The sequence below is a fragment of the Chiloscyllium plagiosum genome, unplaced genomic scaffold (assembly GCF_037043375.1).
Source record: "Chiloscyllium plagiosum isolate Xiang-an unplaced genomic scaffold, Cpla_swu_hap1 HiC_scaffold_27, whole genome shotgun sequence".
Lineage (NCBI taxonomy): Eukaryota > Metazoa > Chordata > Chondrichthyes > Orectolobiformes > Hemiscylliidae > Chiloscyllium > Chiloscyllium plagiosum.
The window spans coordinates 83,010,541-83,035,073 of record NW_028270165.1 but is presented as its reverse complement, the minus strand read 5'-3'; the positions used below and the strand labels follow the sequence as shown (position 1 = coordinate 83,035,073).

At 47.2% G+C, this 24,533-nt stretch overlaps 6 non-coding genes across 6 annotated transcripts; all 6 read left to right on the top strand.

Annotated features, from left to right (window-relative positions):
- The first annotated feature begins 60 nt into the window (after positions 1-60).
- On the top strand, positions 61-132 carry trnae-uuc (transfer RNA glutamic acid (anticodon UUC)). The gene has a single exon. It is a non-coding gene; the product is annotated as a tRNA-Glu (tRNA).
- Positions 133-2,575: 2,443 nt separating this feature from the next.
- On the top strand, positions 2,576-2,649 carry trnan-guu (transfer RNA asparagine (anticodon GUU)). The gene has a single exon. It is a non-coding gene; the product is annotated as a tRNA-Asn (tRNA).
- A 2,467-nt stretch (positions 2,650-5,116) lies between these two features.
- On the top strand, positions 5,117-5,188 carry trnae-uuc (transfer RNA glutamic acid (anticodon UUC)). The gene has a single exon. It is a non-coding gene; the product is annotated as a tRNA-Glu (tRNA).
- A 2,443-nt stretch (positions 5,189-7,631) lies between these two features.
- Positions 7,632-7,705, top strand: trnan-guu (transfer RNA asparagine (anticodon GUU)). Its single transcript has one exon. It is a non-coding gene; the product is annotated as a tRNA-Asn (tRNA).
- A 2,467-nt stretch (positions 7,706-10,172) lies between these two features.
- trnae-uuc (transfer RNA glutamic acid (anticodon UUC)) lies at positions 10,173-10,244 on the top strand. The gene has a single exon. It is a non-coding gene; the product is annotated as a tRNA-Glu (tRNA).
- Positions 10,245-15,230: 4,986 nt separating this feature from the next.
- On the top strand, positions 15,231-15,302 carry trnae-uuc (transfer RNA glutamic acid (anticodon UUC)). Its single transcript has one exon. It is a non-coding gene; the product is annotated as a tRNA-Glu (tRNA).
- Positions 15,303-24,533: the final 9,231 nt, after the last annotated feature.

Here is a 24,533-nt window from a genome sequence, read left to right as displayed (position 1 = left end):
AGGTTCGATTTCCGGGCAGTGAAGCAATTTACATTAGAGCTGTGAGGTGGCATTGCTGTCTCCCTGGTGGTCTAGTGGTTAGGATTCGGCGCTTTCACCGCTGCGGCCCGGGTTCGATTCCCGGTCAGGGAAGTGTTTCTCTGTGAATCGTTTGCTTACCCATTCTCCTTAAATGCGCTGTACAGTTCCTTATTGGCCTTCGTCGTTACTGGCTACTGCAGTGTGTCGTGCCTCGTTGAAATAGTGTCCTGATTCAGCTTGCTTTTATGTGTAGGGATCATTGCTTCTGTAGCTAAGTACTTGATTCGTGTGTGTTGTTTTCCTGTCGACGCTGTTTTGAATTTACCATTGACTGCTCGCTCTACTGTGACATCTAGGAATGGCACTTTGTTGTTGTTCTCCTCTTTTGTGAATTTTATGCCAGTAAGGATATTGTTGATGGTGTTGTAGGTTTCCTCTAATTTACTTCATTTTTTGATGACAAAAGTGTCATCACTGTGGCGGACACAAAGTTTGGTTTGGATCGTTGGAAGGGCTGTTGGTTTGAGACTGCATTATTGCTTCTGCTAGGAATCCTGATACTTGTGGTTTCATGGGTGTTTCGTTGATTTGTTTGAGGCTTGTTACTGAATATGAAGTGGGTGGTTAAGGCACAGTTCCACGAGCTGGATAGTGCTATCTTTGCTGATGAAGTTGGTGCTGTATTTGTGTCTTTGGTTCTTCGAGTAGTGTCTCCAGTTTTCTTTGGCCACGTTGATGTTAATGGATGTGAACAGGGCTGTTATGTCAAAGGACATCATTATTCCATCCTCTTCTAACTTAGTGTCTTTGGTGATCAGGAATTCTTGGATGGAATAAATGGAGTGGCGTGAATCTTCGACTTGGTGTTCTAGTCTTCAGTGGAGGCCTTTGACTAGTCTGTATATTGATGTTCCAAGTAGTGAGACTATGGCCTGAGGGGGGCTCCTGGTTTGAAGAGGAGGAGAACAACAACAAAGTGCCATTCTTAGATGTCACAGTAGAGCGAACACTCAACAGTGAACTTCAAACTAGCGTCTACAGAAAAACAACACACGCAAACCAAGTGCTTAACCACAGAAGCAATCATCCCAACACCCACAAACGAAGCTGCATCAGGACATTATTTCAATGAGCCACTACACACTGCATATAGAGGATTATAAAATCATGAGGGATACGGATGAGGTGAACAGCAGGTGTCCTTTCCCTCAGCTGGGGTTTTCAGGATCAGGGAGCAAATATTTTGAGGTGAGTAGAGAAAGATTTTATAAAGACAGGACAAGGATCGTTTTTTAAGAGAGTGGCCTGAGTGCAGAATGAATGTCCAGAAGAAGTCATAGAGTCATAGAGATGTACAGCACAGAAACAGACTGTTTGGTCCAACTTGTCCATGCCGACCAACTATCCCAAAACAATCTAGTCCCACCTGACAGCGCACGGCCCCATATCCCTCCAAACCCTTCCTATTCATACACCTAACCAAATGCCTTTTAAATGTTGCAATCGTACTAGACTTCACCACTTCCTCTGGCAGTTCATTCAATAAACGTACAATCCTCTGCGTGAAAACGTTGCCCCTTAGATCTCTTTTGTATCTTTCCCCTCTAATGCTAAACCCATGCCCTCTCGTACTGGACTCCCCCACCCCAGGGAAAAAGACTTTGTCTATTTATCCTATCCATACCCCTCATGATTTTATACACGCAGAGTTACAACGTTTGGATAAGTACATGAATATGAAAGGTTCGAAGGTTTATGGGCAAACACTGGTAGGTGGGACGAGTTTAGTTTGAGAACATACTCAGCATGGACGAGTTGGATGAAGGGTCTGTTCAGTGCTGTCATACTCTGTGACTGACCTGTACTGGTCTTAAAACCATTTTCTTACCTCCCCCCATAACAATCCACTTCTTTGTTGTTCAAAACTCAGATGAATTTACCCTTGAAAATGTTCAATGACCCCACTTCTGAACTGAATTCCTCTTCGTAATATACCACTTGCCTCGCTCATTGCCTGCTGCATCTGCCCGACAACTGGCATTGACTGGAATGGAGGGACTCTGACACCCCTTTATACATCCACACATCATTCCTGATGAAGGGCTTGTGCCCGAAACGTTCACTGTCCTGCTCCTCAGATGCTGCCTGACCTGTTCTGCTTTTCCAGTGCCACATTTTTCGACTTTCACCTCTAGTCCTCACTTTCTCCACATTCCAATATATCACCATTTAAACAATGCACTGCTTTTTTTTAAACAGCCAAGGCTATAACTTCACATTGCGGCACTGCACTTGCCATGTGTTTGCCAATTGAGATACAGACCTGGACCAACTTCGGGAAGAGGCAAAACACTGAGTTCTGAACAAAAACGGTAGCACACTCAAAACGTCGGCTCTGTTTACCTTTCCACGGATGCAGCTCGACCCGTTGGCTTTCTGCAGTATTCGCCGTGTTTGAACTGATAGAAGACAATGGTAATTCTGGGCGGGAAGGTTAAATTGTTAATTGAATAGTAGCTTCCTCAACGAGACTGTGCGGGCGCTGGGCGGACCTGTCTCTGTGGCGCAATTGGTCAGCGCGTTCGGCTGTTAACCGGAAGGTTGGTGGTTCGAGACCACCCGGAGACGGGGCGTTTGCTGTTCACGCTCCTACTGCTTTCTTGGCTGCAAAGATGCGCGTTTTTAATGGTGTCAGGAAAATGTTTCCCAAACGGAAATCTTTTCCACTGAGGAAGCACAAAGGGGTTTCTGAATTGATTGAATTTCTAACGTAAAGGAATGCGGATGCTGACAGTCCGACCAGAAAGCGAAACTGCTGGAGCAACTCAGTAGTTTTGGATGTTCCTGGATGAGGTAAAAAAAGTTCTGAAATGTCTCTGATTCTCTTTCTACAGATGCTGCCTGACCTGCTGAGTTGCTCCTGCAATTTCTGGTTTTGCTTTTAACTGAACGTCCATTTCATCTTTCGGGATGAAGCACCCAGAATCGCCATTTGCAGATATTTAACCCTTTCGAAAACTGTGAAGTGATTGGATTCAAACAAACTCTGCAATGATTTACTCTTTCTCAGCTCCACGGGCAGAGAGACCTGCGAAATGAAGCTGTCAGTGTGGTTCTGTATTGGTGGGCAGAGTGGTGAATGCGATGGACATGAAATCCATTGCGGGTTCCCCACGCAGGTGTGAACCCTGCCGACTACAGTTGAGAACTGTCGTCAGAAAGAAAGGGAGATTGTTTCACGGATTTTTAAAGATGCAAATCAGTGGAGGGGTTTAAATATTTCAATCACATTGGGACTGATCGGGAATCTGCAACCCACTGCCTGTCAGGGTGGAACAAGCAGATATCCCCAGAGCTGCTTTTGAGGATATGAGCCAAGTGTTTGGAAATGAGACTAGAACAGTGAGGGGCGTGAAGTCGTGGTCGAAATGAGGCAGGCACCTGAGGACAAAGGTGTTTTATTTGCCAGTGAAAGATACTGCTTCACAAAGGTGGGTCGATGGAAGGGAAGCAGTGATGGTGATTATCTTTGGCTGTTCACCTTGTGAATGTTCCCATTGCTGTGCATGTCCGTATAACGTCAGAACTCTGCAGCATGGCGGCGTCAGGTCCGCACAGTGCCAGGGGCGCAATGGATGACGCATGTGACTCCACCTACATGTTTGAAATGCAGCTCACAGCTTCTTCACACACCCCAATTAATCTTTCTCATTGTCCTGAAGCCGGCATACGGTTTGAATTCCTGATCTGCAGGAACGAGACTCTTTTCACTGTCTCGCGTCAGTAAGTGTCCCTGAGAACATCAGAGTCACGTCACAGCGCTGTCAGAGGAGGGGAAGCTGAAAGAGCCCCACACGCTGCTCACGGGCACATTTCACTTTCCCCAACTCACCGCCCCAACCACTGCGGCTCCTGGGAGTGGAAAGGGAAGAAACGCCAAAACCCAGTCTCAGCTTTGTAAATCTTCAGGAAATAAGAAAACTGATTATCCCTTCCGGTCTTCCATCCTGGCCTGACAGCGTTGATTTTAAATGGCTGTCCAGTTAGTGCCGATTCGTTTTGGCTGAAAAAATCTTCCTTATCTCATCCCAGCATTTCTTGCCACAGAGAACTGTGCGGCAGAGTTCATGTATTTCCTTGTATGGTATTTTGTAAATAACATTCGTTTGCGGGTTGTTTGTATAGGGTATTTAAGGTTCACTAGCCGTTGTTTAATGCTGAGAGGGTTGAGTTATCTGGAAATCATTTCACAGATGTCTTTAATGTAAAGTAATGTGGCTAGGGTTTCTGCAGACGTTGTGTCTGCTAGTGTCAGTTTGTTGATGTGAAATCGTCACACTGGGTTTATTGGGTAGGCAAAAGTGGGGACTGCAGATGCTGGAAACCAGAGTTTAGATCAGAGTGGTACTGGAAAGGCACAGCAGGTCAGACAGCTTCCGAGGAGCAGGAAAATCGACATTTCGGGCTTAAGCCCTTCATCAGGAATAGAGGCAGGACGCTTCCAGGGATGGCGAGATAAATTGGGGGGTGCTGGGCCGAAGGTAGCAAAGAGTACAATAGGTGAATGGGGGTGGGGATGGAGGTGACAGGTCAGAGAGGAGGGTGGAGCGAACAGTTGAGAAGGGAGATTGGCAGGTAGGACAGGTCATGAGGACAGCGCTGAGCTGGAAGGTTGGAACTGAGGTAAGGTGGGGGGAGGGGAAATGAGGAAACTGGTGAAGTAAACATTGATGTCCTGGGGTTGAATTTATCCGAGGCGAAAGGTGGGCGTGCTTCCTTCAGGCATCGGGTGGGGAGTGAGCGGCGATGGAGGAGGCCCAGGACCTGCATGTTCTCGGCAGAGTGGAAGGGGGGTTGAAATGTTGGGCCAGAGGGTGATGGGGTTGATTGCTGCGGGTGTCGTGGAGATGTTCCCTCAAGCGCTGTGACTTGACACTGCGAGGAGTCTCCAGTCTCCCCAATGTAGAGGAGACCGCATCGGGAGCAATGGATACAAGCAATGACATTGGTGGAAGCCTTCTCACGATCGTGGCCCAGGTTCGATTTCCGGGCAGGGAAGCAATTTACATTAGAGCTGTGAGGTGGCGCTGCTGTCTCCCTGGTGGTCTAGTGGTTAGGATTCGGCGCTTTCACCGCTGCGGGCCGGGTTCGATTCCCGGTCAGGGAAGTGTTTCTCTGTGAATCGTTTGCTTACCCATTCTCCTTAAATGCGCTGTACAGTTCCTTATTGGCCTTCGTCGTTACTGGCTACTGCAGTGTGTCGTGCCTCGTTGAAATAGTGTCCTGATTCAGCTTGCTTTTATGTGTAGGGATCATTGCTTCTGTAGCTAAGTACTTGATTCGTGTGTGTTGTTTTCCTGTCGACGCTGTTTTGAATTTACCATTGACTGCTCGCTCTACTGTGACATCTAGGAATGGCACTTTGTTGTTGTTCTCCTCTTTTGTGAATTTTATGCCAGTAAGGATATTGTTGATGGTGTTGTAGGTTTCCTCTAATTTACTTCATTTTTTGATGACAAAAGTGTCATCACTGTGGCGGACACAAAGTTTGGTTTGGATCGTTGGAAGGGCTGTTGGTTTGAGACTGCATTATTGCTTCTGCTAGGAATCCTGATACTTGTGGTTTCATGGGTGTTTCGTTGATTTGTTTGAGGCTTGTTACTGAATATGAAGTGGGTGGTTAAGGCACAGTTCCACGAGCTGGATAGTGCTATCTTTGCTGATGAAGTTGGTGCTGTATTTGTGTCTTTGGTTCTTCGAGTAGTGTCTCCAGTTTTCTTTGGCCACGTTGATGTTAATGGATGTGAACAGGGCTGTTATGTCAAAGGACATCATTATTCCATCCTCTTCTAACTTAGTGTCTTTGGTGATCAGGAATTCTTGGATGGAATAAATGGAGTGGCGTGAATCTTCGACTTGGTGTTCTAGTCTTCAGTGGAGGCCTTTGACTAGTCTGTATATTGATGTTCCAAGTAGTGAGACTATGGCCTGAGGGGGGCTCCTGGTTTGAAGAGGAGGAGAACAACAACAAAGTGCCATTCTTAGATGTCACAGTAGAGCGAACACTCAACAGTGAACTTCAAACTAGCGTCTACAGAAAAACAACACACGCAAACCAAGTGCTTAACCACAGAAGCAATCATCCCAACACCCACAAACGAAGCTGCATCAGGACATTATTTCAATGAGCCACTACACACTGCATATAGAGGATTATAAAATCATGAGGGATACGGATGAGGTGAACAGCAGGTGTCCTTTCCCTCAGCTGGGGTTTTCAGGATCAGGGAGCAAATATTTTGAGGTGAGTAGAGAAAGATTTTATAAAGACAGGACAAGGATCGTTTTTTAAGAGAGTGGCCTGAGTGCAGAATGAATGTCCAGAAGAAGTCATAGAGTCATAGAGATGTACAGCACAGAAACAGACTGTTTGGTCCAACTTGTCCATGCCGACCAACTATCCCAAAACAATCTAGTCCCACCTGACAGCGCACGGCCCCATATCCCTCCAAACCCTTCCTATTCATACACCTAACCAAATGCCTTTTAAATGTTGCAATCGTACTAGACTTCACCACTTCCTCTGGCAGTTCATTCAATAAACGTACAATCCTCTGCGTGAAAACGTTGCCCCTTAGATCTCTTTTGTATCTTTCCCCTCTAATGCTAAACCCATGCCCTCTCGTACTGGACTCCCCCACCCCAGGGAAAAAGACTTTGTCTATTTATCCTATCCATACCCCTCATGATTTTATACACGCAGAGTTACAACGTTTGGATAAGTACATGAATATGAAAGGTTCGAAGGTTTATGGGCAAACACTGGTAGGTGGGACGAGTTTAGTTTGAGAACATACTCAGCATGGACGAGTTGGATGAAGGGTCTGTTCAGTGCTGTCATACTCTGTGACTGACCTGTACTGGTCTTAAAACCATTTTCTTACCTCCCCCCATAACAATCCACTTCTTTGTTGTTCAAAACTCAGATGAATTTACCCTTGAAAATGTTCAATGACCCCACTTCTGAACTGAATTCCTCTTCGTAATATACCACTTGCCTCGCTCATTGCCTGCTGCATCTGCCCGACAACTGGCATTGACTGGAATGGAGGGACTCTGACACCCCTTTATACATCCACACATCATTCCTGATGAAGGGCTTGTGCCCGAAACGTTCACTGTCCTGCTCCTCAGATGCTGCCTGACCTGTTCTGCTTTTCCAGTGCCACATTTTTCGACTTTCACCTCTAGTCCTCACTTTCTCCACATTCCAATATATCACCATTTAAACAATGCACTGCTTTTTTTTAAACAGCCAAGGCTATAACTTCACATTGCGGCACTGCACTTGCCATGTGTTTGCCAATTGAGATACAGACCTGGACCAACTTCGGGAAGAGGCAAAACACTGAGTTCTGAACAAAAACGGTAGCACACTCAAAACGTCGGCTCTGTTTACCTTTCCACGGATGCAGCTCGACCCGTTGGCTTTCTGCAGTATTCGCCGTGTTTGAACTGATAGAAGACAATGGTAATTCTGGGCGGGAAGGTTAAATTGTTAATTGAATAGTAGCTTCCTCAACGAGACTGTGCGGGCGCTGGGCGGACCTGTCTCTGTGGCGCAATTGGTCAGCGCGTTCGGCTGTTAACCGGAAGGTTGGTGGTTCGAGACCACCCGGAGACGGGGCGTTTGCTGTTCACGCTCCTACTGCTTTCTTGGCTGCAAAGATGCGCGTTTTTAATGGTGTCAGGAAAATGTTTCCCAAACGGAAATCTTTTCCACTGAGGAAGCACAAAGGGGTTTCTGAATTGATTGAATTTCTAACGTAAAGGAATGCGGATGCTGACAGTCCGACCAGAAAGCGAAACTGCTGGAGCAACTCAGTAGTTTTGGATGTTCCTGGATGAGGTAAAAAAAGTTCTGAAATGTCTCTGATTCTCTTTCTACAGATGCTGCCTGACCTGCTGAGTTGCTCCTGCAATTTCTGGTTTTGCTTTTAACTGAACGTCCATTTCATCTTTCGGGATGAAGCACCCAGAATCGCCATTTGCAGATATTTAACCCTTTCGAAAACTGTGAAGTGATTGGATTCAAACAAACTCTGCAATGATTTACTCTTTCTCAGCTCCACGGGCAGAGAGACCTGCGAAATGAAGCTGTCAGTGTGGTTCTGTATTGGTGGGCAGAGTGGTGAATGCGATGGACATGAAATCCATTGCGGGTTCCCCACGCAGGTGTGAACCCTGCCGACTACAGTTGAGAACTGTCGTCAGAAAGAAAGGGAGATTGTTTCACGGATTTTTAAAGATGCAAATCAGTGGAGGGGTTTAAATATTTCAATCACATTGGGACTGATCGGGAATCTGCAACCCACTGCCTGTCAGGGTGGAACAAGCAGATATCCCCAGAGCTGCTTTTGAGGATATGAGCCAAGTGTTTGGAAATGAGACTAGAACAGTGAGGGGCGTGAAGTCGTGGTCGAAATGAGGCAGGCACCTGAGGACAAAGGTGTTTTATTTGCCAGTGAAAGATACTGCTTCACAAAGGTGGGTCGATGGAAGGGAAGCAGTGATGGTGATTATCTTTGGCTGTTCACCTTGTGAATGTTCCCATTGCTGTGCATGTCCGTATAACGTCAGAACTCTGCAGCATGGCGGCGTCAGGTCCGCACAGTGCCAGGGGCGCAATGGATGACGCATGTGACTCCACCTACATGTTTGAAATGCAGCTCACAGCTTCTTCACACACCCCAATTAATCTTTCTCATTGTCCTGAAGCCGGCATACGGTTTGAATTCCTGATCTGCAGGAACGAGACTCTTTTCACTGTCTCGCGTCAGTAAGTGTCCCTGAGAACATCAGAGTCACGTCACAGCGCTGTCAGAGGAGGGGAAGCTGAAAGAGCCCCACACGCTGCTCACGGGCACATTTCACTTTCCCCAACTCACCGCCCCAACCACTGCGGCTCCTGGGAGTGGAAAGGGAAGAAACGCCAAAACCCAGTCTCAGCTTTGTAAATCTTCAGGAAATAAGAAAACTGATTATCCCTTCCGGTCTTCCATCCTGGCCTGACAGCGTTGATTTTAAATGGCTGTCCAGTTAGTGCCGATTCGTTTTGGCTGAAAAAATCTTCCTTATCTCATCCCAGCATTTCTTGCCACAGAGAACTGTGCGGCAGAGTTCATGTATTTCCTTGTATGGTATTTTGTAAATAACATTCGTTTGCGGGTTGTTTGTATAGGGTATTTAAGGTTCACTAGCCGTTGTTTAATGCTGAGAGGGTTGAGTTATCTGGAAATCATTTCACAGATGTCTTTAATGTAAAGTAATGTGGCTAGGGTTTCTGCAGACGTTGTGTCTGCTAGTGTCAGTTTGTTGATGTGAAATCGTCACACTGGGTTTATTGGGTAGGCAAAAGTGGGGACTGCAGATGCTGGAAACCAGAGTTTAGATCAGAGTGGTACTGGAAAGGCACAGCAGGTCAGACAGCTTCCGAGGAGCAGGAAAATCGACATTTCGGGCTTAAGCCCTTCATCAGGAATAGAGGCAGGACGCTTCCAGGGATGGCGAGATAAATTGGGGGGTGCTGGGCCGAAGGTAGCAAAGAGTACAATAGGTGAATGGGGGTGGGGATGGAGGTGACAGGTCAGAGAGGAGGGTGGAGCGAACAGTTGAGAAGGGAGATTGGCAGGTAGGACAGGTCATGAGGACAGCGCTGAGCTGGAAGGTTGGAACTGAGGTAAGGTGGGGGGAGGGGAAATGAGGAAACTGGTGAAGTAAACATTGATGTCCTGGGGTTGAATTTATCCGAGGCGAAAGGTGGGCGTGCTTCCTTCAGGCATCGGGTGGGGAGTGAGCGGCGATGGAGGAGGCCCAGGACCTGCATGTTCTCGGCAGAGTGGAAGGGGGGTTGAAATGTTGGGCCAGAGGGTGATGGGGTTGATTGCTGCGGGTGTCGTGGAGATGTTCCCTCAAGCGCTGTGACTTGACACTGCGAGGAGTCTCCAGTCTCCCCAATGTAGAGGAGACCGCATCGGGAGCAATGGATACAAGCAATGACATTGGTGGAAGCCTTCTCACGATCGTGGCCCAGGTTCGATTTCCGGGCAGGGAAGCAATTTACATTAGAGCTGTGAGGTGGCGCTGCTGTCTCCCTGGTGGTCTAGTGGTTAGGATTCGGCGCTTTCACCGCTGCGGGCCGGGTTCGATTCCCGGTCAGGGAAGTGTTTCTCTGTGAATCGTTTGCTTACCCATTCTCCTTAAATGCGCTGTACAGTTCCTTATTGGCCTTCGTCGTTACTGGCTACTGCAGTGTGTCGTGCCTCGTTGAAATAGTGTCCTGATTCAGCTTGCTTTTATGTGTAGGGATCATTGCTTCTGTAGCTAAGTACTTGATTCGTGTGTGTTGTTTTCCTGTCGACGCTGTTTTGAATTTACCATTGACTGCTCGCTCTACTGTGACATCTAGGAATGGCACTTTGTTGTTGTTCTCCTCTTTTGTGAATTTTATGCCAGTAAGGATATTGTTGATGGTGTTGTAGGTTTCCTCTAATTTACTTCATTTTTTGATGACAAAAGTGTCATCACTGTGGCGGACACAAAGTTTGGTTTGGATCGTTGGAAGGGCTGTTGGTTTGAGACTGCATTATTGCTTCTGCTAGGAATCCTGATACTTGTGGTTTCATGGGTGTTTCGTTGATTTGTTTGAGGCTTGTTACTGAATATGAAGTGGGTGGTTAAGGCACAGTTCCACGAGCTGGATAGTGCTATCTTTGCTGATGAAGTTGGTGCTGTATTTGTGTCTTTGGTTCTTCGAGTAGTGTCTCCAGTTTTCTTTGGCCACGTTGATGTTAATGGATGTGAACAGGGCTGTTATGTCAAAGGACATCATTATTCCATCCTCTTCTAACTTAGTGTCTTTGGTGATCAGGAATTCTTGGATGGAATAAATGGAGTGGCGTGAATCTTCGACTTGGTGTTCTAGTCTTCAGTGGAGGCCTTTGACTAGTCTGTATATTGATGTTCCAAGTAGTGAGACTATGGCCTGAGGGGGGCTCCTGGTTTGAAGAGGAGGAGAACAACAACAAAGTGCCATTCTTAGATGTCACAGTAGAGCGAACACTCAACAGTGAACTTCAAACTAGCGTCTACAGAAAAACAACACACGCAAACCAAGTGCTTAACCACAGAAGCAATCATCCCAACACCCACAAACGAAGCTGCATCAGGACATTATTTCAATGAGCCACTACACACTGCATATAGAGGATTATAAAATCATGAGGGATACGGATGAGGTGAACAGCAGGTGTCCTTTCCCTCAGCTGGGGTTTTCAGGATCAGGGAGCAAATATTTTGAGGTGAGTAGAGAAAGATTTTATAAAGACAGGACAAGGATCGTTTTTTAAGAGAGTGGCCTGAGTGCAGAATGAATGTCCAGAAGAAGTCATAGAGTCATAGAGATGTACAGCACAGAAACAGACTGTTTGGTCCAACTTGTCCATGCCGACCAACTATCCCAAAACAATCTAGTCCCACCTGACAGCGCACGACCCCATATCCCTCCAAACCCTTCCTATTCATACACCTAACCAAATGCCTTTTAAATGTTGCAATCGTACTAGACTTCACCACTTCCTCTGGCAGTTCATTCAATAAACGTACAATCCTCTGCGTGAAAACGTTGCCCCTTAGATCTCTTTTGTATCTTTCCCCTCTAATGCTAAACCCATGCCCTCTCGTACTGGACTCCCCCACCCCAGGGAAAAAGACTTTGTCTATTTATCCTATCCATACCCCTCATGATTTTATACACGCAGAGTTACAACGTTTGGATAAGTACATGAATATGAAAGGTTCGAAGGTTTATGGGCAAACACTGGGAGGTGGGACGAGTTTAGTTTGAGAACATACTCAGCATGGACGAGTTGGATGAAGGGTCTGTTCAGTGCTGTCATACTCTGTGACTGACCTGTACTGGTCTTAAAACCATTTTCTTACCTCCCCCCATAACAATCCACTTCTTTGTTGTTCAAAACTCAGATGAATTTACCCTTGAATATGTTCAATGACCCCACTTCTGAACTGAATTCCTCTTCGTAATATACCACTTGCCTCGCTCATTGCCTGCTGCATCTGCCCGACAACTGGCATTGACTGGAATGGAGGGACTCTGACACCCCTTTATACATCCACACATCATTCCTGATGAAGGGCTTGTGCCCGAAACGTTCACTGTCCTGCTCCTCAGATGCTGCCTGACCTGTTCTGCTTTTCCAGTGCCACATTTTTCGACTTTCACCTCTAGTCCTCACTTTCTCCACATTCCAATATATCACCATTTAAACAATGCACTGCTTTTTTTTTAAACAGCCAAGGCTATAACAACACATTGCGGCACTGCACTTGCCATGTGTTTGCCAATTGAGATACAGACCTGGACCAACTTCGGGAAGAGGCAAAACACTGAGTTCTGAACAAAAACGGTAGCACACTCAAAACGTCGGCTCTGTTTACCTTTCCACGGATGCAGCTCGACCCGTTGGCTTTCTGCAGTATTCGCCGTGTTTGAACTGATAGAAGACAATGGTAATTCTGGGCGGGAAGGTTAAATTGTTAATTGAATAGTAGCTTCCTCAACGAGACTGTGCGGGCGCTGGGCGGACCTGTCTCTGTGGCGCAATTGGTCAGCGCGTTCGGCTGTTAACCGGAAGGTTGGTGATTCGAGACCACCCGGAGACGGGGCGTTTGCTGTTCACGCTCCTACTGCTTTCTTGGCTGCAAAGATGCGCGTTTTTAATGGTGTCAGGAAAATGTTTCCCAAACGGAAATCTTTTCCACTGAGGAAGCACAAAGGGGTTTCTGAATTGATTGAATTTCTAACGTAAAGGAATGCGGATGCTGACAGTCCGAGACAGAAAGCGAAACTGCTGGAGCAACTCAGTAGTTTTGGATGTTCCTGGATGAGGTAAAAAAAAGTTCTGAAATGTCTCTGATTCTCTTTCTACAGATGCTGCCTGACCTGCTGAGTTGCTCCTGCAATTTCTGGTTTTGCTTTTAACTGAACGTCCATTTCATCTTTCGGGATGAAGCACCCAGAATCGCCATTTGCAGATATTTAACCCTTTCGAAAACTGAGAAGTGATTGGATTCAAACAAACTCTGCAATGATTTACTCTTTCTCAGCTCCACGGGCAGAGAGACCTGCGAAATGAAGCTGTCAGTGTGGTTCTGTATTGGTGGGCAGAGTGGTGAATGCGATGGACATGAAATCCATTGCGGGTTCCCCACGCAGGTGTGAACCCTGCCGACTACAGTTGAGAACTGTCGTCAGAAAGAAAGGGAGATTGTTTCACGGATTTTTAAAGATGCAAATCAGTGGAGGGGTTTAAATATTTCAATCACATTGGGACTGATCGGGAATCTGCAACCCACTGCCTGTCAGGGTGGAAAAGCAGATATCCCCAGAGCTGCTTTTGAGGATATGAGCCAAGTGTTTGGAAATGAGACTAGAACAGTGAGGGGCGTGAAGTCGTGGTCGAAATGAGGCAGGCACCTGAGGACAAAGGTGTTTTATTTGCCAGTGAAAGATACTGCTTCACAAAGTTGGGTCGATGGAAGGGAAGCAGTGATGGTGATTATCTTTGGCTGTTCACCTTGTGAATGTTCCCATTGCTGTGCATGTCCGTATAACGTCAGAACTCTGCAGCATGGCGGCGTCAGGTCCGCACAGTGCCAGGGGCGCAATGGATAACGCATGTGACTCCACCTACATGTTTGAAATGCAGCTCACAGCTTCTTCACACACCCCAATTAATCTTTCTCATTGTCTTGAAGCCGGCATACGGTTTGAATTCCTGATCTGCAGGAACGAGACTCTTTTCACTGTCTCGCGTCAGTAAGTGTCCCTGAGAACATCAGAGTCACGTCACAGCGCTGTCAGAGGAGGGGAAGCTGAAAGAGCCCCACACGCTGCTCACGGGCACATTTCACTTTCCCCAACTCACCGCCCCAACCACTGCGGCTCCTGGGAGTGGAAAGGGAAGAAACGCCAAAACCCAGTCTCAGCTTTGTAAATCTTCAGGAAATAAGAAAACTGATTATCCCTTCCGGTCTTCCATCCTGGCCTGACAGCGTTGATTTTAAATGGCTGTCCAGTTAGTGCCGATTCGTTTTGGCTGAAAAAATCTTCCTTATCTCATCCCAGCATTTCTTGCCACAGAGAACTGTGCGGCAGAGTTCATGTATTTCCTTGTATGGTATTTTGTAAATAACATTCGTTTGCGGGTTGTTTGTATAGGGTATTTAAGGTTCACTAGCCGTTGTTTAATGCTGAGAGGGTTGAGTTATCTGGAAATCATTTCACAGATGTCTTTAATGTAAAGTAATGTGGCTCGGGTTTCTGCAGACGTTGTGTCTGCTAGTGTCAGTTTGTTGATGTGAAATCGTCACACTGGGTTTATTGGGTAGGCAAAAGTGGGGACTGCAGATGCTGGAAACCAGAGTTTAGATCAGAGTGGTACTGGAAAGGCACAGCAGGTCAGACAGCTTCCGAGGAGCAGGAAAATCGACATTTCGGGCTTAAGCCCTTCATCAGGAATAGAGGCAGGACGCTTCCAGGGATGGCGAGATAAATTGGGGGGTGCTGGGCCGAAGGTAGCAAAGAGTACAATAGGTGAATGGGGGTGGGGATGGAGGTGACAGGTCAGAGAGGAGGGTGGAGCGAACAGTTGAGAAGGGAGATTGGCAGGTAGGACAGGTCATGAGGACAGCGCTGAGCTGGAAGGTTGGAACTGAGGTAAGGTGGGGGGAGGGGAAATGAGGAAACTGGTGAAGTCCACATTGATGTCCTGGGGTTGAATTTATCCGAGGCGAAAGGTGGGCGTGCTTCCTTCAGGCATCGGGTGGGGAGTGAGCGGCGATGGAGGAGGCCCAGGACCTGCATGTTCTCGGCAGAGTGGGAGGGGGGTTGAAATGTTGGGCCAGAGGGTGATGGGGTTGATTGCTGCGGGTGTCGTGGAGATGTTCCCTCAAGCGCTGTGACTTGACACTGCGAGGAGTCTCCAGTCTCCCCAATGTAGAGGAGACCGCATCGGGAGCAATGGATACAAGCAATGACATTGGTGGAAGCCTTCTCACGATCGTGGCCCAGGTTCGATTTCCGGGCAGGCAAGCAATTTACATTAGAGCTGTGAGGCGGCACTGCTGTCTCCCTGGTGGTCTAGTGGTTAGGATTCGGCGCTTTCACCGCTGCGGCCCGGGTTCGATTCCCGGTCAGGGAAGTGTTTCTCTGTGAATCGTTTGCCTACCCATTCTCCTTAAATGCGCTGTACAGTTCCTTATTGGCCTTCGTCGTTACTGGCTACTGCAGTGTGTCGTGCCTCGTTGAAATAGTGTCCTGATTCAGCTTGTTTGTTTGTGTCGGGATCATTGCTTCTGTAGCTAAGTCCTTGATTCGTGTGTGTTGTTTTCCTGTCGACGCTGTTTTGAATTTACCATTGACTGCTCGCTCTACTGTGACATCTAGAAATGGCACTTTGTTGTTGTTCTCCTCTTTTGTGAATTTTATGCCAGTCAGGATATTGTTGATGGTGTTGTAGGTTTCCTCTAATTTACTTCATTTTTTGATGACAAAAGTGTCATCACTGTGGCGGACACAAAGTTTGGTTTGGATCGTTGGAAGGGCTGTTGGTTTGAGACTGCATTATTGCTTCTGCTAGGAATCCTGATACTTGTGGTTTCATGGGTGTTTCGTTGATTTGTTTGAGGCTTGTTACTGAATATGAAGTGGGTGGTTAAGGCACAGTTCCACGAGCTGGATAGTGCTATCTTTGCTGATGAAGTTGGTGCTGTATTTGTGTCTTTGGTTCTTCGAGTAGTGTCTCCAGTTTTCTTTGGCCACGTTGATGTTAATGGATGTGAACAGGGCTGTTATGTCAAAGGACATCATTATTCCATCCTCTTCTAACTTAGTGTCTTTGGTGTTCAGGAATTCTTGGATGGAATAAATGGAGTGGCGTGAAGCTTCGACTTGGTGTTCTCCTCTTCAGTGGAGGCCTTTGACTCGTCTGTATATTGGTGTTCCAAGTAGTGAGACTATGGCCTGAGGGGGGCTCCTGGTTTGAAGAGGAGGAGAACAACAACAAAGTGCCATTCTTAGATGTCACAGTAGAGCGAACACTCAACAGTGAACTTCAAACTAGCGTCTACAGAAAAACAACACACGCAAACCAAGTGCTTAACCACAGAAGCAATCATCCCAACACCCACAAACGAAGCTGCATCAGGACATTATTTCAATGAGCCACTACACACTGCATATAGAGGATTATAAAATCATGAGGGATACGGATGAGGTGAACAGCAGGTGTCCTTTCCCTCAGCTGGGGGTTTCAGGATCAGGGAGCAAATATTTTGAGGTGAGTAGAGAAAGATTTTATAAAGACAGGACAAGGATCGTTTTTTAAGAGAGTGGCCTGAGTGCAGAATGAATGTCCAGAAGAAGTCATAGAGTCATAGAGATGTACAGCACAGAAACAGACTGTTTGGTCCAACTTGTCCATGCCGACCAACTATCCCAAAACAATCTAGTCCCACCTGACAGCGCACGACCCCATATCCCTCCAAACCCTTCCTATTCATACACCTAACCAAATGCCTTTTAAATGTTGCAATCGTACTAGACTTCACCACTTCCTCTGGCAGTTCATTCAATAAACGTACAATCCTCTGCGTGAAAACGTTGCCCCTTAGATCTCTTTTGTATCTTTCCCCTCTAATGCTAAACCCATGCCCTCTCGTACTGGACTCCCCCACCCCAGGGAAAAAGACTTTGTCTATTTATCCTATCCATACCCCTCATGATTTTATACACGCAGAGTTACAACGTTTGGATAAGTACATGAATATGAAAGGTTCGAAGGTTTATGGGCCAAACACTGGTAGGTGGGACGAGTTTAGTTTGAGAACATACTCAGCATGGACGAGTTGGATGAAGGGTCTGTTCAGTGCTGTCTGACTCTGTGACTGACCTGTACTGGTCTTAAAACCATTTTCTTACCTCCACCCCATAACCATCCACTTCTTTGTTGTTCAAAACTCAGATGAATTTAGCCTTGAATATGTTTAATGACCCCACTTCTGAACTGAATTCCTCTTCGTAATATACCACTTGCCTCGCTCATTGCCTGCTGCATCTGCCCGACAACTGGCATTGACTGGTGTGGAGGGACTCTGAGACCCCTTTGTACATCCATACATCATTCCTGATGAAGGGCTTGTGTCCGAAACGTTCACTGTCCTGCTCCTCAGATGCTACCTGACCTGTTCTGCTTTTCCAGTGCCACATTTTTCGACTTTCACCTCTAGTCCTCACTTTCTCCACATTCCAATATATCACCATTTAAACAATGCACTGCTTTTTTTTAAACAGCCAAGGCTATAACTTCACATTGCGGCACTGCACTTGCCATGTGTTTGCCAATTGAGACACAGACCTGGACCAACTTCGGGAAGAGGCAAAACACTGAGTTCTGAACAAAAACCGTAACACACTCAAAACGTCGGCTCTGTTTACCTTTCCACAGATGCAGCTCGACCCGTTGGCTTTCTGCAGTATTCGCTGTGTTTGAACTGATAGAAGACAATGGTAATTCTGGGCGGGGCAGGTTGAATTATGAATTGAATAGTAGCTTCCTCAACGAGACTGTGCGCGTAATGCTCGGGCCTGTCTCTGTGGCGCAATTGGTCAGCGCGTTCGGCTCGTAAACGGATGGTTCATGGTTCGAGACTGCGCAGGGTCGGCGTGTTTTTTGTTCACGCTCCTGCTGCTTTCTTGGCTGCAAAGTTGCGCGTTTTTAATGGTGTCAGGAAAATGTTTCCCAAACGGAAATCTTTTCCACTGAGGAAGCACAAAGGGGTTTCTGAATTGATTGAATTTCGAAAGTAAATGACTGCGGATGCTAACAGTCCGAGACAGAAAGCGAAACTACTGGAGCAACTCAGTGGGTTTGGCTGCACCTGGATGAGGAAAAAAAAAGTTCTGAAATGTTGTCTCTGATTCTCTTTCTACAGATGCTGCCTGACCTGCTAAGTTGCTCCTGCAATTTCTGTATTTCTTTTTACGTGAACGCCCATTTCATCTTTCAGACTCGCCATGTGCAGATATTTAACCCTTTCGAAACCTGTGAAATGATTGGATTCAAACAAACTCTGCAATGATTCACTCTTTCTCAGCTCCACAGGCAGAGAGATCTGGGAAATGAAGCTGTCAGTGTGGTTCTGTATTGGTGGGCCGAGAGGTGAATGCGATAGACATGAAATCCATTGCGGTTTCCCCACGCAGGTGTGAACCCTGCCGACTACAGTTGAGAACTACCGTCAAAAGGAAAGGGAGAGTGTTCCACGGCTTTTTTAAAGATGCAAACCAGTGGAGGGGTTGAAATATTTCAATCACATTGGGACTGATCGGGAATCTGCCACCCACTGCCTGTCAGGGTGGAACAAGAGATACCCGCAGAGCTGCTTTTGAGGCGATGAGCCAAGTGTTTGGAAATGAGACTCGAACAGTGAGGGGCGTGAAGTCGTGGTCAAAATGAAGCAGGCACCTGAGGACAACGGTGTTTTATTTGCCAGTGAAAGATACTGTTTCACAAAGTTGAGTCGATAGAAGGGAAGCAGTGACGGTGATTATCTTTGGCTGTTTACCTCTACCTCAAAAATTCGGCAGAATTTTAAAGTCACGAGGAAAAGAAGTAAAAGTGACATTAGGAAGAACGTTTTCGTACAGGGAGTGGTTAGGGTCAGTAAGTCCCTGTATGTCATTGACAAAGAGTAAGATTCAATGGGCACAAAAGGGAATTCGGTGGTCACGTTCAGATGTGCAGATTTACGCTGAGAAGGCGAGAGAATGAAACGAATCGAGACACACGTTAACTTAAGTGTAGAACCAGCAGAGCGAAGGTGGGCCGCATGGCCTCCGTCTGCGCTGTGACACATGTTGTGATTCAGTGTGAAATCACAGTTCGACCAACAGAATGTGGGAATTTAGAAATAAGTTTATATTTACACAGCCTCCATACGTCCGCGAAACAGCATATTACACGACAGCAGTGGAGGTCTTTGACATCAGGCTCGAACGTGCCTGCCGCGTGCCAGACGGAAACCTGAAGTGTTCTGTGGAAGGGGCGCCGCTTCTGGCAGCAGAGTGGCGCAGCGGGAGCGTGCTGGGCCCATAACCCAGAGGTCGATGGATCGAAACCATCCTCTGCTATTGTTCTACGTCACCTCGAGTAAGATCACCTTAAGATCGGTGCTCTTTTCTGCAAGTTGCATTCACTTACCAAATGTCGCATATCGATGCACTCGTCAAATCAAGTGTCCTGATTTTAGAGGTCTCAGTGGTATTCTGGTATTCGTCTGTTTCCTCTGAACTGAATCGCAAACCCAGTTCTCTGCGATGCCAATCAGCTGGTAAAGTTGAAACACATGCCTTGCGGTTTTGTCCATTCCTTGCAGTAATTCGCCACCCTGGTTCAGACGAGAATGACAAGCATGTCAGAAACCGTATCACGACTCAGACATAGCCCCCTACTATTAGGACGGATACCACCGATTGTGAATAACCTCAGAGAGAGAGAGAAGTGACAGACAGTCGCCGTGAACGCGATGGGCTGAACGGCTTCTGTCTGCGCGAGAATGATGCTACGTGTTTATGCCGTCCCACTGCCTGTCTCTGGGACAGAGAGGCTGAGGGAGCAAAACTGCTTCATTTTTAACCGTCCCTTCCATGTTGGACTGCCTGCAGTCCCTCAGCTCAGGGCCGTGGGGATGACTCTCAGTGAGTGAAGGTTTCACTTGGAATTCTCTTCATCTGGGACACTTGGGGCTCAGATGTTAACTGCTGCGCGGTCGCAGCAAAGAAAGCGATGCCCACTTTGCAAAACACTTTCCGTAAGATTACTGCGTGAAGACGATTTCTGAACACCAAGAAGGCTGCACAACAATGTGAATTTACCTGAGCGAAGAGTCCTTGGTGTCCATTTCTTTCTGTCCTGCCAGCACAGCATCATTCTATCTCTCCGATAACAGACCCTTGGAGAAAGTTCACAATCAAAGTTGTTCATGTTCCCCGCATTAATGTAACTGACACCTCTCACCCCAAGGGTTTCAGAGAGAGAGAGAGAGAGAGAGAGAGCAGAAGAGCGAATGGACTCTACCCGCCCCCCACCCTACACCCCGTCCCACCCCCCAGAACAACGTGCAAGTAGAAATAAAATGGTTTAATTATCCACCAGTGGAGATAGTCCAGTTCCTGGGGATGAGATAAAGTGGCCATTCTGCCCCGGGGACAGAATGACAAGCAGATGTTCTGGAAACGCTTTGCTGCTTGCAATTCTTGGAGCAATGTGGAATGTACTTCACACTGAGCAAGTTTCAGCTGGCTCAGAGTCTCCGATGTACATTGCTGTGTTTGCCGCCAGCTCAGAGAGAGAACAATAGAAAGGACGTAGGAGTGAATAACGATCCGCGTGAGAGGGCGAATAACTGTTAATGGAGACTGTTGGCGGCTAACAATACGTAGTGTGTCATAGCAGACGAGGTGATAACAAGGAGTCGTTTGTGTGGTAGGGGTCAAGGACATGGGGGAGTTCAGGCCCTAAAGTTATGGAACTCGATATTGAAGACCGGAGGGCTGTACGGTCACCAAGTGGAACATGAGGTGTTGTTCTTTCATCTTGGAGCTAGAGCACAGCTGCAAGCCTGAGACAGAGATGTTGGCCAGGGAACAGGGTGATGTGTTAAAGTGGCAGGCAACCGCAAGGTCAGGGCCTTTTTTCCGCGGGCAGAACCGGGATGTTCTGCGAAGCAGTCACCCAGTTTATGCTTCATGCTACATTGGGGAAACGACACTGTGAGCAGCGAATGCAGTGGACTAGGTTGTGACAAAAGTGCTGCTTCACCTGGCAGGTATGTTTGAGCCCTTGGATATTCAGGAGGGAGCAGGTAAATGGGCAGGTGTTACACATTCGGCGGTTGCAGGGGAAAGTGCCTTGGCACCACGGGAGGTGGGTGTGGGGTGTTGCGAGTGAAGGAAGAGTGGAACCGAGGTGGAACCCCTGGCACAACGGGTGCGTGTTGGGACCATAACCCAGCTGAGAAAGCATTCTCTCCTATTCACTCAATGTCGTCTTTAGCAGCTTTCCGGTATAACAGCGCTCTGTTCTGCACCTCGCCTTCTAATATGCTTCCGAAAAAAGCTTGGACACAAATATTTCCCAGTGATATACTGGCCCAATGTTGAATTATCTGCCAGTGGAGAGAGCCCGGTTCCTGGGGACGGGACAAACAGCAGCAGGGAGACTGAATGAGAAGCAGTTGTTCAGGAAACTCTTTGCCGCTTGCAATTCTCAGAGCAATCTCAAATGTATTTCATACTGAGCAAGTCTCAGGTCGCGCAAGCGGTGTGGGGCGCTCGCAGCGTGCCGGCTCTCTGGCTCGTTGGTCTAGGCGTATGTTTCTCGCTTAGGGTCCTTTACTATGCCGAATTGCGAGAGGTCCCGGGTTCAAATCGCGGGCGAGTCCGCGTTTTTTAACTTGACTTGTGCAAAACTGCCTGATTAATTTTCTCAAAAAACGCCTTCGTGAAACGAGGTTGGGCTGTCTGGATTACGAATGAGGCGGAAAACAGGGAAGTGAAATGGTTCGAGATAGTGTTCAACAGGTTGACGTGAGTGGTGCAGTGTTTGAGGAATGTCAGCAATCAAGGTAGATTGGAAAATTGGGACAGCTCTCCTCGGAGAACCGAACTTTTCCAAGTCATGAGGGACCCAGAAACAGGAAATAATGTTGTGAAAATGCTCCCACACCTGAAAGGATCCTCAACGATTCGGCAAGTGGAAAATGAGGTGTTGTTCTTTCATCTGGAGCTCGAACACTGCTCCAAGCCTGAAACAGAGATGTTGGCCAGGGAACAGGGTGATGTATTAAAGTGTCAGGCAACCGCAAGGTCAGGGCCTTTTTAGTGAAACTGACACCTCTCACCCAAGGGATTCAGAGAGAGGGAGACAGCAGAAGAGCAGGTGATTGGAGACAGCGCTGAACAGGTTGTCGTGAATTGTGCCGTGTATGAGGAATGTCAATAATGAAGGCAGATTGGAAAGTTGGGACAGCTCTCCTTGGAGACAGAAGTTTGAAATCTGGCCCAGTTGACGTTTTACAAGACATGAGGGGTTTAGACAGAGAAAATAATATAGTGAAAATGGCACCACGCCTGAAAGGATCGCTAACAATTAGGCAGTGTCTCGAGGAGAGGAAGTAAAAATAACATTATGAAGAACGTTTTCGTGCAGAGAGTGGTTAGGGTCAGATTTACGCAGTTGCGCTGGCACCATTGTGGAGCTCTGAGTTGTCTTGTCCTGTTCTGTCGGTGTGTTCTGATCTCAAGTGTGAAACCTCTTCCCTCAGATGGTGAAGTTGAAACACATGACTTGCTTTTCTTCGTCCATTTCCTGTGGTAAAGAAACAGACGCCCGTGTAACAAAAGACTTTCTGCAGGATTGCTGTGTCAAGACAAATTCTGAACACCAGACAGGCTGCACAAGCAGGCACTCATATCAATTTACCTGAGGGAAGAGTCTCCGGTGTCCATTTCTGTCTGTCCCGATAGCACATCACCTTGCCATTTCTCCGATAACAGACCTTTGGAACAAGTTCAAAGTTGCCATTTGATGCATTCGTGTCAATGACGTCTCCTACCCCAAGTGATAGTGAGAGAGAGAGCAGAAGAGCGAATGGGCTCTGCCTTCCACCAGCACAGCTTGCAAATAGAAACAAAATGGTTCAATTATCCGCTACTGGAGAGAACCCGGTCTCTGGGAACGGGACAAACAGCAGGGTCCTGGGAGCAGGAGACAGACTGAGAAGCAGATGTTCTTGAAACTCGTTGCGGCTTGAAGTTCTGGGAGCAATGTACAATGTATTTCGTACTGAGCAAGTCTCAGCTGCTTCTGGAGCTGACTGCGTCCATGGCATGTGGCTCGTTGGGCTCAGGGTATCAACATATTGACGTGAATGGTGCCGTGCCTGAGGAGTGTCAGTTCTGAAGGTAGATTGGAAAGTTGGGACAGATCTCCTTGGACCTGTAGTTGCTGTGGAGGAGGATCATAAGACACAGAATATAGAATAAAAGATTATAGTGTCATGTAACATAAATGATATATTGAAGAAACCTAGATTGCTGTTGAGTTTTAAAACGGGTTGTAGATTTCGGTTCATTAATCTGTAAATCCCAGAACTTTTTAAAAATCACATTCTCCAGGTAACTTAAGGTTCTATAAAAGGAGTTGACACCTCAGGTCAGACAATGCATGAAAGCTGTGAGGGTAGGGTCTATCTGTATCCTAATCTTGAGTGAGACTGGTTCTATTTCCAAATATATAATTCTGCAAACGCAGATTCACCCCAAAGACTTCTATATGTGAGTGCATGCATGAGAGAGAGCGTGTGTGTGCGTGTGCATGCTGGGTACAGTGTGTGTGTGTGTGTGTGTGTGTGATGGAGTATAAGTATGTGAGATGGTGTATGCGTAAGGTTGAGTGTGGGGATGTATTACTGTGTGTCTGAGAGAGAGCATGTCTATCAGAGAGGGTCTGCACGAGCGTGTGAGTATGTTAGAGAGTGTGCTTGTGTGTGTGAGAGTGTATTGTGTAGCTGGGTCTCCTGTAGTGTGATGTGAACCCAGGGTCTCGGCTGAGGCCATTATCATGTGTTCTAAACTTGGCTATCAGCCTCTGCTCGGCCACTAGATCAAAGAGGGCTGACGCACGAGAAAGGACGGGCGGGGGCGCTGGTGGTGGTGAAGAAGGGAGAGAAATGGAGAGGAGACAGAGGTTGGGGAGTAGAGAATGACTGGGGTTCAGAGGGTTGGGGAGAGAATCGGGTTGCAGTGTGAAGAAGGGAGAAAGGGCGGGGCAGTGGGTGGGGAGAAAATGGACAAGGGGCAGAATAGGAAGCGAAAGACAGCACAAATCCCACCTTCCCCAGGACTGGTGTCAGTGTCCCACGAACTGGAACCCACTCGTCCCACAGCAGATTTGGGGCAACCATTTCTCAATATACGCATGGCTCAGGCATATCATCCCTGCAGGTCATTCACACCAACCTTCCCAACAGCATCCCACCCAGACACACTCGATTACGCTACAGCCCTGCAGTTCCCCATGGCTATTTTCTGATGAAGGGTTTTGCCCAAAACGTCGATTCTCCTGCTCCTCAGATGCTGCCTGACCTGCTGTGCTTTTCCAGCACACACTCTCGACCCTACTTTCCAGCATCTGCAGTCCTCACTTTCGCCCTGTAAGGGGTGAATGTTATATTCCGAGTCTTTTAAATCTTTTAAAATCTTTTCCCCTCACCCTAAACCTATACCCTGTAGTTTTGCAATACCTCTACCCTGGGGAAACGACAGAAACGTTGAGCAGACAGTCAAAATGCAAAAGTAATACCATGTCTAG